This window comes from Acinonyx jubatus, chromosome F2 (assembly GCF_027475565.1).
Source record: "Acinonyx jubatus isolate Ajub_Pintada_27869175 chromosome F2, VMU_Ajub_asm_v1.0, whole genome shotgun sequence".
NCBI lineage: Eukaryota > Metazoa > Chordata > Mammalia > Carnivora > Felidae > Acinonyx > Acinonyx jubatus.
Genome location: NC_069394.1, coordinates 56,805,001 through 56,822,614, shown reverse-complemented (window position 1 = coordinate 56,822,614; position 17,614 = coordinate 56,805,001). Strand labels below are relative to the sequence as shown.

At 36.2% G+C, this 17,614-nt stretch overlaps 1 long non-coding RNA gene across 3 annotated transcripts in view; it reads right to left on the bottom strand.

Moving 5' to 3' along the window:
• Nucleotides 1-5,413: 5,413 nt before the first annotated feature.
• LOC113600683 (uncharacterized) overlaps nucleotides 5,414-17,614 on the bottom strand; it is a 25,128-nt gene continuing 12,927 nt past the window's right edge. For 2 of the 3 annotated variants that reach the window (XR_008292853.1, XR_008292855.1), the window contains 3 exons: nucleotides 14,920-15,036; nucleotides 8,185-8,290; nucleotides 5,414-6,380 (listed from right to left, as the gene is read on the bottom strand). This is a non-coding gene — a long non-coding RNA (uncharacterized LOC113600683). The remainder of the gene's footprint in view (nucleotides 6,381-8,184; nucleotides 8,291-14,919; nucleotides 15,037-17,614) is intronic. The other variant, XR_008292854.1, reaches the window with a different exon arrangement.

The window sequence follows — 17,614 nt, the reverse complement described above, 5'->3', positions numbered from 1 at the left end:
TTTTTTTTTTTTTTTTTTTTTTTTTTTTTTTTTATTGTGTTCTCCTGGATTTTCAGTGGCTTGATCCCTATAAACGTGGAGTGGTTAAAGCTCATATGTAGTATTATATTTTTAGTTGGGTGGATGGATGGAAGAGTCAGGGAGAGGCTGCGGCTGCCGCTGCCTTTTCGGGTGTTGCTTAGATTAAGGCTGAGACTTGGCTGCGATTGGGACGCGACAGTGACACGGGCATCGATCGCTTCCATTGAGAGCAATGCAAAAACACAGCCCGGGTATGTAACACTCTCGGTGCCATCAACATTTGTTTTACTTTATATTTACTGGCAAAACTGACGGAGCAAGCTCAGACTTTCTTTCTTTCTTTCTTTTTTCCCCTCTTTTCTCTTTTCTAACTGAAGAATAAAAAACAATTGTGCATAGAAGTTGTTGGAAATGATGGTTTAAATACAACAGAAAGGAGATATTTGGAATTATTTCACCACCTCTGTGACTGATTGTGTTTTAGAGTTTTTCTTCTCCACAGAGGAGCATATTACAGAAAATGAAGGTTTTCTTTTTTCCTTCCTGGTCTTAAAAAGAGAAAATCCTTAAGGGAATATTTGTTAGTTTTCAACGTTTGCGGTTTCAATCAGCAGGAAGGCACACAAAAATAAAAGATGGCTAGCCAGCTGTTTTAACCTCTTGCACCTGGCTTCAGTGTGGGGATCATAAGGTTTATATAGTTATTTTTTAATGGTTTTAATATTTATGGCATAAACTGAGGCGAGAGCATCACTGTGTATTTATTCAATAGCCGGTTGCTTTTGGATTAAAAAAAAGTAAAGTCATATTTGAGTGTTTTCATTTTTATGGCAATGAAGATAGAGCCAATGAAATATGGGGGAAATACCATAAATCTGAAAAGTGAAATGTACCTAAGGAACAAAGAAAGGTCAGGTAAACCAGCTGTGTAAGTCAAAGCAATAGCACCAACTGTGGGGTTAGACAGGGAGACTGGGCTCTGGGTCTAGGAAGTGAAAGTTGCCACTAAAAGTTAAAAATGAAGGAACCATGTTCAGCTCTATTGTACTCTTTCGCAGTTTTTAGTAGATGAGCCCAAATCTGTTCATTAATTTTGAGCTAGTTGGATTATTTTTAAAGATGCTGCACCAGCAAAGGAAAGCATAAAGGATGCTGAGAAAATCGCTGTTTAATATTGCAGAATTTACTGCTTTCATTCTGACCATGAGCCTAAATTTACACAATGAAATTTGATTATCTCTAATAACAATATTAGATCCTCCACTGGATGGATGAGAATTGGGGTGGTTTTGTTGATTGCAAGGGTTTAATGTTGCATTTCAGAATCTGATGTGGTTTGGCCTCCCTTCCATTAACTGGAAAACCCCTGAGGTTTTACAATTATTTCTTAAAGATAATACATTTAAGATTGCATTGGTAGGCTGAAGAAAAGTCATAAAGGCAAGAAGGGAAGCCCTTAATAACTCTTGAGATTCAGACATGTTCAGCAGTTAGATTGGCTCTGACTTCACCAAGGGTCGACAATGTGTCATTTCCACGAAGCCAAATTGCCCTCTGCCTATATGATATTAATGTGCAAATCAATATTTCAGGGATTAAATTTCCCTTCTTCATTTTTTATGGTTTCTACCTCAATAAGTCTCAAGTCTATTAGAAGAGGCTGGATGATTTAAAATCTTTCACTGCAGAATGGCTTGTCGTAGTCTTGTTTCACAGACCATTTTAGGATTTTCGTTATAAAGACTAAGGGCATCCTAAGGAAGTTGTGTGGTAGTATAAAGGCATGCTCAATAGCATAAAGCCCTTGTTCGATTAGTAGCTAAGAGGTATTGGAAATATAATATATATGTTTATGCAACACACACACACATTCTGCTGCTTTAAAAATATTATGTTAATCACCTATTGATTTATTTCAAAATCAATTGAAGTTCCTTTCTTATTAGTGATTTGTTCAGCATTCTTGAGGACTGTGTTAATTTCCTTAAGGAGTATGCATGAATTGGCTTGGTGTGAAAGTATTTGGGAGGGATTTTCACTTAGGAGTATTTTCCTAAGAAATATTTCCAGAAACCACTGTTTGTAAGAGTAATAATCAAGTGTTGTCATCTGCATACATTGTTGTCATAGCTATCATTGCATTTTGTGGCTGAATGATTTAGCTGATAACTGTTAAAGGAGGCCTTCTCCAGTTCATTGTACATTTATTTCCAGTACTTAGTGGGCACAATGTTTCTTTTAACCCTCTTGGAGAAACACATTTGTAAAAGAAAATATGAGATTTGATTGGAAATAATACAAAGCAGAAATTTGGGAGGTCAAAAAAAAAAAAAGATTGTGACTTTATCACATAATCTTGGGAAGGCCTACTGTCTATCATTTGGTGCTGGTTTATAGTCTAAAACCATCTGGACCAAGTTCCGCACAGCTGCACGAATTTCATATGTGATAGAACATTTTTTCCATTCAGTGTGAAATGTTCCTTCCTAAAAAACGTACACCAGACTCGCTTAATTTAGTCTGTTAAAAGAAATGCACATGAAAAAGGACAAAAGGCTCTTTAATCTCTGCAAGCTGTTTGTTTTTCTTCAAGATTCCTGTCTGTTTGGGTTTGAAAAGTCATGTTTATTGAGGGGATGATTCTGAGGTGTGACATTAAAATAATATATGATTTTTGGACTGGTGGCCACGCTCCTGCTTAATTTGCAGAACTACTTTTTATGCCTGTCAAAACATAGAGTTAATCTATCCTTATTTACAATTAATCTCAATAAAATTAATCTTAACTATGCTTTATTCAGTGGCTTAAAATATCTAATTATATTCAATTAACTGCTGTCATAGTAATTAACATTGCTTAATTGCCTCTGCATATATTTATGTAAAGCTCATTAGGTGCTGATGCTCCCTTTTCCTTTTCTACTTGCCATTTTTGCTGTTGTCAAACCATTTTCGTCTCCCAAGGTTCCACAAAGTCAGTGAGAGCAAATTCTTAACATTTTCTTGAAATGGATGTTATTGCTTTTCTATGAGAAGATACTCGTTATAAGTCTTTAAAGACTAATCCACTCCCCCTTTTCCCTCATTGCTGGTCCCTACCACACTCACAAAATATTTTCTGTCATTGTTGCTAGAAATATGAGAAGCCAGGTTAAGCTTTGTGTTTATAAATGAGGAGCCTTTCTGTGTCTGCCTAGGGGCTGTACCCACAGGCAGAGTTTCTATCCTCTCAGACCATTCTAAGGGTTAAAGACTTGGCCAAGGTTCAAACTGAAAAGCGCCCAGGGAAAGTGCATGTGAATATGTACAAGTTTCATGTAATTAGTGCTTAATTATATTAACATATGCAAATTGTCAACTTAGGAGCTTGTTGAGCTGGCAAAGATCAGCTAGGCACAATTGCTGTATTGTTCTGAAACAATAATGGATTTCAAGTTGGATTGTGGAAACACATAACTAGCTATCTAATTTAACTCATACCATGGTGAAATTTCATTAGTCTCCATGGAGACTGGTTTAATTGTGCTGACTAATGTTCTGGGCTGCAGAATGTCCTAAAAAGAAAGCGTTGTTTGCCTAATCCACCTTACAATGACACTTGTTTGTACATGTTTCCCTTGTGTGAGAATTTGCATATGCAAATAAATAGTTTCTCTGCCCCATTTGTCATGGCTGTTCATTACCCATGAAGAGGACATTGTTACCAGGCTGTTACTGAGTCTCCCAAGACAGGATAGTGTCAACCAGTCCAGCTACATTCTTTCATAATTTGTTTCTGATTAATAGACCAGAGTGAGTCTCAGTCTCTTTGGGCATCTGCAAAAGGAAGGTCAGTTCTGTCACAGAAAAGAGTTTCTGCAGTATGCTGGGGGACTTTTTCTTCTTCCGATCATTCTCCTTTTCTCCATTCATTGGTTAACACAGTCATATTTCAAATAACGTATTCTTGTCCTAAGAATGCCTCTACTCATAATCTCTAGTTTCCTAAAGCAAAAAGATAGGAAAAGAAAGGAGATTCTGTTATTGGAATATTAATCCTGTTTTTGACAGAAAGGTAAACTGATATAATTGCTTTTCAGTTGAAGGAATGGGGGTTTATACAAGTGTGAAAGCATCGGAAAAGGATTAGCATTTTTTTGCATAATGAAAAGCTCTGTTGAATAGGGTTCTGAATGGCTGACTGAATGACTGAGATGAAAGAAGATGAAAATGCTGGCCCCTCTTTCTTTCTGCCTATGCTCTGCTCTCTCTAAAGTTATGTTTGTCCAGGACTTGAGAAAACAAGCAGGGGCTCAGATTTCAGCAACTTATAAGGTGCCCTGTGTTCTCATCGTCACTGGGAAGTACTATGTATGACAATTGTGCAGCTAGAGGATGATAAACAGGGGTTTGTATGTAGCAGAGTTTCCAGAAACATGCGAGCCTCGTCAAATATTGACTATTGGGCGTCACGAATTCCCAGCACTTTGCTGTCGAAAACAGTTACTTCAGAGGTGGCCACGAGAGTGGTGTGGATATTTAATTTATGTTGATGGACTATATGGTGTTCCTCCACCACCCCCGTAGGCTATAAATAGCTCTCAATAGGTAGAATGCTTCGTTTGGGAAAGAGCTGTGTGTCCTCACTTGTGGCAATGTTAAGTGTTTTAAGTGGCCCGTCAGCTCTTGTGGTTGGGAGGGGTTCGTCGACCAGGATACAGAGTTATTTTCTGAGGATTTCATTCATCTTCCTGTTGCCTTGTAGGTATATGGTGCATTTCATTTTGAGCTAAGTCCTTTATAAAGTGTCTAAGTATTGTATGTTCGATCTCGGAGACGTTTGCAGTAAGGTTTTCTCTTGTCACTAGTTAGAGTTGTAACCAGGTATCAGTTGACAACATGGTCAGGGCTCCCTCTTAATGATGTTTCTTCAACCATAATTAGGGCAGTTAAAATACTGTAAGTGTTGAGACACCTTCAAAGGTGGGAATTGATTCTTTTGTACATATGTAAAACAAATTCAGTGGGGATAATTATTTATAGGTATACATTTTAAACATGCTCTTTCAGGTTTGGGGGTCACCACAGATGAGCCATGGAAAGCTGCCCCAGAGCAGGACTGAAAGATTCCACCAGAGGTTAACCTAACTTGTTTTCTTCCCAGAGTGTAGAAGGTCTGTCGGCCTCATCACACTTTAGCAGTTCAGTTGCTGAGGTACTATTAAGATGGTTACATGGAAACTTGGGAAATCAGAAGTGTTTTCACGTAAATTAAAGGATAAGGGTTGCCTCTTGAGTACAGAATATTGTAAAGGAAAAGTGTTTGATCTTTGTTATATAAAGTCACCAAAATTCTTTACTAGAGTCCTTTTAAAAATTTGTCAAGAAATTCTGGATTGTTTCAGAAACTTTTATGGTTAACTTTATGATATGCTTGCAAAAAGTCTTAAAAGAACAAAAAAAATCCACATGGAGGCTATTTTACATGCAGAAGGGCTTATTAAGGTATTTCCATAAGAAAAATGTGTTAATTTAAAAAATAAATTCATTTATATTTTAAGACATTGTTAACCAAGCACCATGTGTTGTAACTGGCAGCTTTCCAGCCACCATGGAAGTGGATCACACATGGGTTAATAGTAGCTTATGTGATGTCTGCATTCTTAGGAAATGGGCAAAAGCCCAGGGTATTCTGATATCAAGATTTTAGGAATCAGACAGAAAGCAGAATATATGTTTATATGTGAACAGATGGACACATGTGAGAACTAAAAGTGCACAATTTCTCTTGGCACTTGTTTTCGTTATCCCTGATGATATAACCAAGATCTTAGTGCACTCACAGTCTTTGATGGCTAAGGACGAAATGGTCTTTTAATGAGGGCTCAATGGCATTATTTTCTTGCATAAGGATTGTGCCCCTGTGATCTTGCTGGATTTGATGTTCTGTTAATTCCCTAGTTTCAGAGGTTCACAAGTTGCCTTGAAAGTTTGATATGGTTTCACGTTTGACATACAATCCTCAGTCCAGGAATGGCTGCTCTCCACTCCCCTACTCTCTTAAAGGTTTGTGACTGAAATAAAATATTTGCCATTTTGAGCTATTTTTGAATGTATGCACACAACTTAAAAACGGCTGACACTGAAGTCCTATTTGGCAAGCAACTTATCTCTGATATAATTAGCCACTTTAACATTCTGGAGATTGAAAAAATAAACAAACAACATTTAAGAATTGGGCAGCTTGACTTGGTTAATGTGTCATAATGCCCTGATGGTCCAAGACAAGTCCCGAGTAGGTGTTTTAGTCATTCAGGTCAGGAGTTCACACACCAGCATCATGTATTTAGGTGACTGATCATTCCTCATGTTTGCTTGTCCTGGGGATACAACAGTGCACAGTTGATAATTTCTGAATGGTACGCGCCATAACACATACCTCTGACGACAGAGTTTATAGGTTCTATTGTGTTCTAGCTATAAAAACAGAAAGCATTCTGCAAGTATTTACTCAGTCCTAAATCATTTTAACCAGGGAAAATTGACTTTTCGGTTAAAATATGCATTTTATAACTGTCCATAAAATTCTTTTCCTTCACTGTAAAGAAGAAAGGAAATCCATAGCTTTAACAATGGTTAAAATACAAAAACATGTGAGCTGGTGTGTGCCACCTGGTTGTACTGTTAAGAACAAAACAAAACAAAACAAAACAAAACAAAATAAAACAAAACTTGGTAAGAAGGAAGTTTATGGAGAATCTTAAAATTCGCATGCTTGAAAGAGTAAATTGAAGAAGCCCAATCTTTTCCCAAAGTACCTTCATTAAACCTGAAAGGCTTTCTTAATGCGGATTCTCTAAAATACAGTTCTTAGTACTTTTTTCCATACAGTTAGGAATAGTGCAAGTAATACTTAAAATTTTATGAGCCTACTGCTCAATTGAGAACGAGTCATATCTTTGGTTTAGTATATACAAACTAGGAGTGTGTATAAAGACACGTACCCACCCACCCACCCTCTTTCCATGTCGCTGTCTCTCTTTCCTTTTTAGATGTAGATGTATTCCTAAGGGTAGCCTGTGAAATTTTCTCTCTGTAGACTAAATTCCTTTCATTTTCTAAGAGCTGGCCAACATGACCACAACAGAAAATAACAGGTAGGTTTGTAAGGCAACTGGAAACTATCAAGATGCTAAAGCCTGAGAATACCCTAGAGTTATTCAGTTCAGCCAGCTCATTTTAAAATATGGGATATTGAACTCAGGAGAAATGATCGTTGAATTACCAAGCAAGGTAGGAAAATGTCAGGACAAGAATTCAGATATCCCAACTCTAGGACCAATGGTCACACAGCTATATTGGCTGCTTGGAAAAGGGTTTGTTATGTGACTGAATGGGTCTTGGAAATAGAGAAGAAAAGGAAAATGTGCGGTGCAGACAAATACAAGTACAAGTACACTCTGGATGGTATCTTATCACTGTGACTGTAAACATATTTTTGGGTTAATTAGGAGGTCAGACTTGAATGGTCCAGATGAGTTTATGATTCATAAGAGTACTGATGACCTCAGTGACTTAAAATGTATGCTTAATAATCATGAACATGGTGTTTTGAAGAATGAGATTCCTATTCTGTGTAGGGAAAGTAAATGAAGACAGGGCTGTGATATTTTAAAGACAGCATAGTGCAGAGAGAATGACAGTAAAAAACAGACATTCTTTTGATTCTGTTTACTTTGGATTTCTCTTTAAATGAGTTTATTTTGACTTAGGCTTTAGATGTTTGAAAATCCACTCCGTTTTTGACCACTCAATGACCATTAGGAATTGTGTTAGAGCGACGAGACACCTGAATTAAATTCTTATAATGGATCGTCTTATCCAAATGATTTAACCTTTCTAAGCCTCAATGTCCTCATTTGTATCTCAGAGTTGTTGCAGAGATTACATAACATTAAAGTGTTGTGAACATCAAAATAAGTAAATGTGACAGGGCCCGATACCCTATGTTCCCTTTTTCTTTATTTTCAATAGCTGGTTTTGATGTAATACTCAACTGAACAGGATTTGATAAAGCAAGTCTACATAGGTCTTGTGAGTACAGATGCCCTCTCTCTTACAACAGATGCAAGTAGAAACTGGGAAACGGGTATGCATAAAAGGTATATTCTTATCGACACATACCTAGATGACATCTAGGAGGACCGTCCTACACCTCTACCACTCCATCATCATGGGTTGTTTTGGTTTGGAGGGCTTTTAGACGTTTAATGCATTTCTGGGTCTTTTTCTAAGAAGCAAATTAGAACAGGAATCGTTTTTAAATAATTCAGACCTTAGTCTATCTACATGAACTCAAGATTCCAGACTGTCCATTACATGCAATAATAGACGATACCACGGTGTTTATTTCAGTCTTGTTGACCCAGCCTGTTTGAAAGCCTTTGAATTAGAGGATTTCCAAAAACTGGATTAGATGCCATAGAAATACCTTTCCATGTTTTTGGTATTTTGATATTTTGATACACAACGAAAGGAGTATAGATACTATGACATTGGCACCCTGTTGATCAAGATTCATACCCACTTAGAGAAGAGATCCAATTACTAATAATCCAGTAATACTGTACAAACCTTAAACCTTTCAATTTTCTTGAGGGATCTTATAGCCAACTTATGAGACTGCAGGCTTATCTGTTGTTGGAGGACATCACAATCCTTTATCTTTTTGTAATAATGCATTATTCATTAGAGGAGTACCCAGGTTCAAAGATGATAAGATTCATGACAAGGGTTAATAAATTTATAATACAATTTTTGGACTATCTAAAACCAAAAATCTATTTATATTATGGACTTTCTTTTTAAAATTCATAATAATTTCCCATTGTGATACATATAAGATACATTTAAAATTATTATTTGTATTGTTATGGGAAATGTAAGTGTACTTGGATCATAAGTTTTCAGCTTTGAGTTTGCTTTTTGCTTAATGTGTGTGGCTCAAAATCTTTGTTAAAATTTTTCTTAAAAACAAAATGTGTGCCTTGCCTGTATTCTGGTCATTTATAACTGGCCCTGGACTTGATAAGAAATACGTTAATATAAAGCTAAGCCTTTATTGAGTACTGATAAGGAAATGATACATTTCACTGAAAGAAAAACAGTTAGCATCTCAGCATTTTTCATGATGCTTATTTAAGTGTTTCCTCCAAATAAATTTCAGCCTCCATGAGGGCAGCAACCATACCTGTTTAATCACTGTCTTGTGGGGGACATTATTGGCAAATCCTTGGTGCTTAATAAAATGTCTGTTGAATGAATGAAAAAATGAATAATAGTTCATTAAAAATGTACACAGAAAGCTTCAGTTTACTATTCTACTGGAATCTGCCTCTCTTCCTGAGATCTTCTTGAAAAGAAATAAACAACCTTGAAAACATCTGGGTTTGTCTTGGAAAACTCCATAGGGAACACCATCTTCAGTGCAATCTGAATGGGTTTTTCTAGCAGAGCCATAGATTGTTGCAGTCAGAAGGGATGTAGCATAATCATCTTGTTTAACCCATAAGGAAACTGAAGCTCAGAGAAATTCCTGGGAAACATCACATAGTTACAGAGCCTCGCTGATCAGATCTAATGTGTATGTGCCCTTCTGCAGATCATTTCGTATTTTTCACCTTAGTGGAATTAGCTGCTGCCATAGGTAAAGAGTCTATAATATTAATGTGCGAATAATTTCTGTTATGTTGGAGATACTTTCATTTGTGGAATTTTTCCAAGCAAAGGAAGGCTTTTCAGCTGGTACAATTTCTGTGATGACCACAGCACAAGCTGACTGCTCTGGGATTTTAAAGTTAAGCTGCTTGAGATAGGACAAGAATTGCTTGAAAGGTGAAAACTTGCAGGAAAAATGGGGTGGGTCATTTAGTTCTTGAAATGAAGCAGGGTGCAGATTAGGAATCATTATGGTTTGCCAGAAGTCCCTGGTCATAGAAGCCTGTTTAAGTGCTCACTGTCAACAAGGAAATCATGGGCAGCACTTACAGTGGCTCACCTCTGATTTATTCATAAACCTCACACGAGCACTTGGCTTTGTTCTTGCTCTAGTAAGGGGGACTGATGCCAATAAGAACAGGAATAAAGAGCTCCTTGCATGGTCCAAGAGTGAATAGCACTTTACCTCAAAGCCTGACCTCCTTTCCTGAGGTCTGTTATGCTACAGTTGACTCTGATTGGCTGTGTGTTCTCAGATGAAATGAGAGAAGAGGTTATAACAAGTATCTACTCTGTAAACTCCATAGTATACATAACAAGAACTACATAACTGGAACTTGGGTTCTAACTTAACCTAAAGGTTGTGATATTTATGCTAAATGGAAAGGCTTCCTTTTCCCCTCTCCTTTGCAACTTGAAAAGTTTCACATTTAATAGTAGGTGGAAAAATACTGCTTCCTTCTAATTGAAGAATACAATGATCTTGGAGTGAAATGGGCTTTGACAATCCCTTTCCCCATTAAAATGAATTTAGAGAGATTTCATAACATGGGAAATTAAGGGTTCAAGAATAAAATACGTACTACACTGGGAGAAAAATAAAGACCTGGGCTTGCAGATTGATTAGCCATGTTTATCTGAGAAGCTTTATTTGTGCCAACTTACAAGTGACGCTGTGCTCCAGCCACCCATGTTGAAGAGAAGGGACCTTTAAGAGACGGTCAGCTGGCTGGTTTGCACTGGGGCAGAGGTTGAGTAGAGTTACTTAAATCCCCAGAGCGACATTTAGTTAATGCTAGTCTTTTTTTCCCCTCCCCTGATCCTGTCCACTTTGGCTACTTTTTTCTCCTTTTGATGAAGTTGGTCTCTTACTACTTAAAGCGCATATATTTACACAAAAATTTCCTCAAATTTTCACAACACATTAACCCAGAAGAGCCATATTAGGAGATGGTGATGAGAGTTAATGATATATCTTTAGATAAAGCCATCCTCCCATGCAATCACATCAGAGTCATCAGCTCATTTGTCATGGCTGAAGTGAAAATGTCAGGACCAATGAGTGTATGAGTGCTGAAGGGGGCTAAAGGGCTTTTGGAGAGAGACATTTTTGTGCTGGGAGTCAGCCATGGCTTAGATTTAGCTCCAGGGAAATATTGGGATTAGCCAGCACTGTGTACAAATCCTTAGCATAACAGAATTAGTTGGGAAGCTGGAGAGGTGGGGTCATGAGTACGGGTGTATTTCTAGACTTATGCTCTAGGATGCAGGCCGGGAACTATGGAAAAGAGTGAGGTGACATAACCGTTATTTTAAGGGATGTGTTTCATTCAGGTTCATTGATTTCAGCAAGATTGAAGCCCTGGATTTGAAGGACATCAAGGAAAGACTTGCAATAACATACACTAAATATGTATATATGACTTTCGTTTTAAATTTGGCTGCACTAAAAAAAAAAATTGATCTTAACGTCTGAAAGCTTTTGGAGGAGATAATATTTGGATACACAAAGATAAGATTCAGGCACAATGTACTTTTGAATAGTATTTTAAAGTCGAAGTTAATGCTTCATTTAAGTAACAGTAATTATGGTGAAATACTTGTTGCGTTGTTGAATTTACCCAAGACTAAGAAGCTAAACTTCCTTTACACAGACTTCATTCCGAAACTTTAATTGAAAAGTAACTTATTTTCTTTGGCTACAAAAGTTCTTATCTTTGATAGACCAATACTAGCAGATTTATTTCATTTTGAATCCAGTGAACTGTTCTCTTTCAGATAATGCACCCATACAACCTTTTCTTGTTTAATTCGATTGATTTACAGTGTTAAAGTGAAATAATCTGATACCTGTTTCCTGCCCTTTGAGTATTTGTCGTCAAAGAAGCTGATTAGTTTTTCCCCCAGCTCTTAAGCTGTTTTAAATGTATAATTATCATTGCATGTCATTTGATAGCTGCACTAATTGCTGCCAACTATTGTCTGTTTGCACTTAATGCTGAAACCTGATCAACATCCTGCTTTGGTTGATGTTTGGTGGTAAACTTTAATTAACTCTTATTGCATTGAAGAAGAGTTCAGGCTTGGTGCTAACTAATCATTTACCTTCATTATGTCCTGACAGCTCCACTTGTTCTTGGTCCTAATAGATACACCAGTCAGTAAATAAACCTGCAAACCTCATGCCTTATAGTTGCTCCACACTGGTATTTTGCTACCTAAAGTATAAGATAATTGGGCCCAGATAATTATTTAGTTAGTTTAGTATCTCTAGTTCTGCAGACACTAATCTTAATTGCCTCTTTCATGCTGGACAATTTCATTTTAATAGAAACTGTAGATTTGAGATAACATTATTCCTTCAACATGGTTCCTATGAACATGCATCTTTTGAATCAATACAATTAAGCTTGTCTCCTGTTGGAATTCTTGTCATTATTTTTCCTGAAATACTTTTCCTGTAATGATATTGAAGTTAAAGTAATCAGGTTACCAGCAGATCATGTAAAATTCAACTCAAAATTGCTGGCTGCTTGATTTTAATTTGTCTGACATCAAGTTTGTTTGAAAAGGGATAATATGTGGGTAAACCAAGGAGCTTATAATTATGGTTGACGTTTGTTTGTTTATAATGAAATCCAATTAAACTTCATACATTTAAAACACAAAAGTTAATTACTGAATTGCTCACTTCACTTATGGACAGCAGTCAAATTAACTTTCAGGCCAAACACACACACACACACACACACACACACACACACACACGCACGCACAAACAAACAAAGGGCTCTTCATAATAGAAATAAAATAACCAACTAATCTTCAGGATCAAACATAAATTTGCCAATATTTCATCCAGAAGAAAACTTGGCATTCCACTTATGTTCTCTAGTATGTTAGTCCTATGTGGTTTATAATATAAAGTGACTTAAAGTATTTACAAAGCGGTATAAAAAGAGACTTGTATTTTGTAGACTCTAGGAGTATTGTATAATAAGAGGTACTTGGTAGTGATTTTAAAATTTATGCATATAACTTTATTCATTAAAACTATTTTAAAATCATTGAAATCATTGCTCAGAGAATAAGAATGTTTGCTGGAATACCTGACCTGTAATTAGCTTTATAAAGATAATTATGGTAGGTTTAGCCTGCAAAGAATGACATTTTTTTTTAAAGTAAGAATGTATGTACTCACTTTATTACACTTGCTGTTACATTTGTTATGAGATCATATTCTTGGGAATCATGAAATACAGATAATTATACAATTGTTTTTCTTTTAAGTACTTAAGTATCAGTAGTTCAATAATGCACTTTATATAATAGATAAAGAAGGAGAAAATACATGTACATGTTAGAATATACTATCTTCATATTGTACATGAGATAAATGTATGTGTGGAATGTTTTTCACTAGTCTGGTAAATCTCTTTTTGAAGCCAAATATTCAATGGTTATATATACCTTTATAAAACAAATTATGGTAAGTTTTTTAAATGCTACTATGTGACAATTTAAAATCATTATCAAGTAAATAATCTTAGATTATGTGTAAGCCAGAGAGATTAGTCAATTACATTTTAAAGACTAGAAATATAAACAAAAACATGGCAAAATGATTTATAATTTTCTAAAAATGATTGACACAGTCTATGTTTTTCCAAGGAAAACTAAAAGGACTCCCTGTTTAAGCTTTATATTTAGAAGTGGTATTTACTTGAACTTTCAGATATAGTAGGGATCGAGGGAGAGGAGTATGAGAAGGGAAAGTGATTCTGTCTATTATTGAGATGCTTTACAAAATTGAGTGTAATTTACATAACTGTTTAATATTTTCAGAAATTATATTTATATGTATACTAAGACAACACATGCTTGATTTGTAGATTAACATTCATTTAGGGAAGAAAAATGAAAAGTATCATATAGTCATTTAACTCTAATCCTACTTTGCATATTTGAGAAAAAGGGAAGATGAATAATACTTAAGTATTGCTGGGTAACTGGCACTCAGATGTACCTTTTTCTTCTATAAGGAAAGGGGGGAAAAGCTAGTATATTGTCATAGTATTGGCAAACAACAGCTTTCTAGTAATGCTTTAGCTGATTAGGACATCCTTACCCTTTAATGAAGCAATCACTACAAAGCCCCAATGTCAGCTGGAATACTAGCAAAACAGTATCAAAGAAAGAATCAGAAAGAGGCACTGAACATAATTACAGTTCATGTGCTTGTCTCACACCAATGCAAACTATTCCTTTTCAATTAGAAAGACTAAGAAAATTAGAAATCAACGAGATTGGTTGGAAGTACCAAAGTTTGTTTACAGAGGATAACTAAAGTATTGAGTCCATCTTGCTCACTGATTATGAAATTTTCCCGAAGCAAACAAATAAAATGAGTCATATAATAGTGTAATTTGGTTAAGGAGAGATTATTGATTTCTCTCTAAGGAAAGTAGCTGGAGTTTGATTAAAGTTGTGAAGAAAACTGAGTAAAATTCCTATTTCCCACAACTAAACAAATTAAGAACTGTTGGACTCATAGGCAAACTGTACCTTTTCTTTTTAGTTCTCCAACACATATGCTTAATGATAGGTAATTGTCATATAAAGTCCATGTAAGTTTAGAGATGTGAGAGGGAATGAGAGAAAATGAGGGGGGAGTAGAGGAGAGGAAGAGCTAGCATGGGAGGCAGAAGAACCCTAAGTGTCAATCACAAGGGTCCTGCTTGTAGAGTAGGAAATAAATCTGCATTGAACAGCTAATTTAGACTTTAATGAGGAAAATAAGGGGAAATGACTTAGTTGACTCGCACACTCAGGTTTGTTTTTGTAAACTCTCCCTCCTTAAAAATTTGCTTGTTTTAAATGCTTAAGACATTTGGTTACATCCTTCTACTCAGACTTAATTACCTTCTCCCCTTTGTCGTGACATGGGTGGAAAGTTTTTGCCGTGTCAGAAGAGGTCGTCACACATTCTTTTGCAGCTCTCTTCATTAATTCCTTCTTGCAGAAGCATTTTCCCTCGTGCTGGGAAGGTAGAAGGGTGTAACAGAAGAGCCCTGAAACATCAGCAGGAAGCTCTAAGCTGGTTAATGCAGTATAATTGTCTGGACATAGACTGGTCTTTGTTTGTGTGGTTCACTCCGAATCAGCTGTAATTAACTCCAGAGTGTTTCCAGATTGCCAGCAAAGAAAAATCACAGCTTTTCTGTTTTAAATTGTAAAGCTCACAAACATTAACTATGCAGATCGCTTTTACTTCGATATATTTCTATCCTGCAAGAAAAAAAAAAAGGCTCGTTCGGCTCCCCCCCCCCCCAAAAAAATGTGCTTTTGTTAAGTTATTTGATTTAGTGTCTATTGAAACATAATGGCTCCTTAGTAGTTGGATTTGAAGTCTTTATGCTTAATATTTCAATCCTTTGACATCGTCGTATTTGCCTTCCTTCTTGCTAACGGTTTTAATACTGCAATGGGAAACAAGTTATGTAATGTTGAATGAAATACTAAACATATACTAAAATAAGCAAATTGCAGAGAAAGCTGCCTAAAGAAAACCACCAGCGCCAAGGGAAAAGGCTGAGATCAAAGATGTATTCTGACGTAAATGGTGCTGCCGCACAGGTACTTTACCTGCGTTTTGATATATGTCAAAAGACAGACTAAGAGAGAAGGGCAATTTCACTACCTTCTTCTCCTGGTCAGGACACCACGCCCTTTTAAAAGCCTCTGTACAGTAGTTTGTAATTACGAATTCCAACATGGGCAAAAAGGAGGTAGCGGTGTGAGCTAATACACCCTAGTACACAAAAGATCTGTCAGCAACTGATGCAAAAAAAAAAAAAAAAAGTCCAGCCAAAAATCTTTTTTTTTCTTCCTTCTGATTTTAACAATAAGGAATTTAAGCCTCAATGTGGCTTTAGCAACCAAAGAAAAGAAGCTCTTGGTGTCTGCATAATACCACTTTGATGGATTTTTTTTCATCAGTTCTCTGTACGTGGCAACAAATAAACAAGTATAATTATACTTGTGAAGGTCTATTCATTGCTTTGTCAGGATTAGATATATGTGCCGTTTTCACACTGCGCCTCTCTTTTGTCTTTGCCTAACTCACTATGACATATTGATAGAGGATTTGGAATGGGGAAAAGGCCACAGCAGAGACAGTGATGACCTTTTGGAAACTTGATATAATTCAAGGATCTTTCTTTCTTTCTTTCTTTCTTGCTTTCTTGCTTTCTTTCTTTCCTTTTTCTTTTTCTTTTTTTCTTTTCTTTTCTTTTTTTTCTTTTTTTTTTTTTTAGGATTTGTAACTTGTTACCAAATTCTCTTGTAAGTGGACAACTTTTAACCCGTTTAAAATGGAGTAAATAAAGACTCAAAGACCTATGAGGTGGCTGAAGAGCAGAGGAGAATAAAAACAATAGACTAAGGGGCGCATTGGTCTTCTTTCCCAGCACTTAGCAGAGTGGCTAACCTAGCATTCCTCTCCCATTATTCTGTCCTCTTGATCAGATCACGTTCTTTTTAATCATTTCACAAGCACTGTCTCACTGGACCGTAGAGGAGGGCTGGGACAATCTCAATTAAAAAAAAAAAAAGAAAGAGGTAAAACTGGCCTCTCTGATTTTGGGTTCTAATGGGAACTCTGCTTGCTGAATGCAAAGGAATTCTTCTATTGTTCAGAAAGCACCCCCTTTCATTAGCCAGGCTCCTTGTAGGTGGGTTTGGTCATTTAGCAGAGCTGAGTTTAGGCAGCAGTGACTGCAGGACGAAAGCAAGGCAGAGCGAGCAATAAAAGTTCTTTTTCTGCATATTGTCCATTAGTTCCGAAAAAGGGATTTACATGATCAAAGTCACTGATCTTGTGAATTAGTGAGAATACCAAAAAATGTGTACACATATTCTAAGCAGACCAGCAGGTATGTATTGTTCTGAATTTAGCATTAAAATTATATTAGGTTTTCTATTTGGGATTTCTTGAGGACTTTGGTGATTTTTAAGGAATAGAATGCTTGGCAGTCGACAACAGAAATTGGTAAAGACTGAAAAGAAACCAGCTTAAATGGTGAAGCAGCTTTTATAGTGAGTTTACTTGCTACGCAGTCATTTTGAAATGAATTAGGTGGTTTAAGCTAAATGGTTGTCTTTGTGGTCTTTTTACTGGGACTTCTAAAACTTTAGTATAAATTTCCTACATGGGTCACATTGATCTAAGAAAGATCTTGTCTGACATTGAGGGCAATGAAATTACTTAGCATCATATTCAGTGTCACTGTATATACTAATCTAAATAACTTTTTAACTGTACAAACTAAAGTGATTCCATCAAAATATACTGGTGAACATTGCCATGGTCATAGTCAATAGCTGCAAATTTTAAAAATCAGGTAATATGTTATTCAGCTGTGTCAATCTAGATAGGTTTGCTATGGTTGCTTTTGGAATGAAATGTAAATTTGATTGCATAAAAGACTTATTATGTACTTGATTCAGTTTCTGATTAATGTGTAGCTTATTGAGAAGAAATTGATAGGCAGTTTCCTATAAAATTATGTGGGAGTATTGTAACAAAATGTTTCGTACTGCTTTGACCTGTGATGGA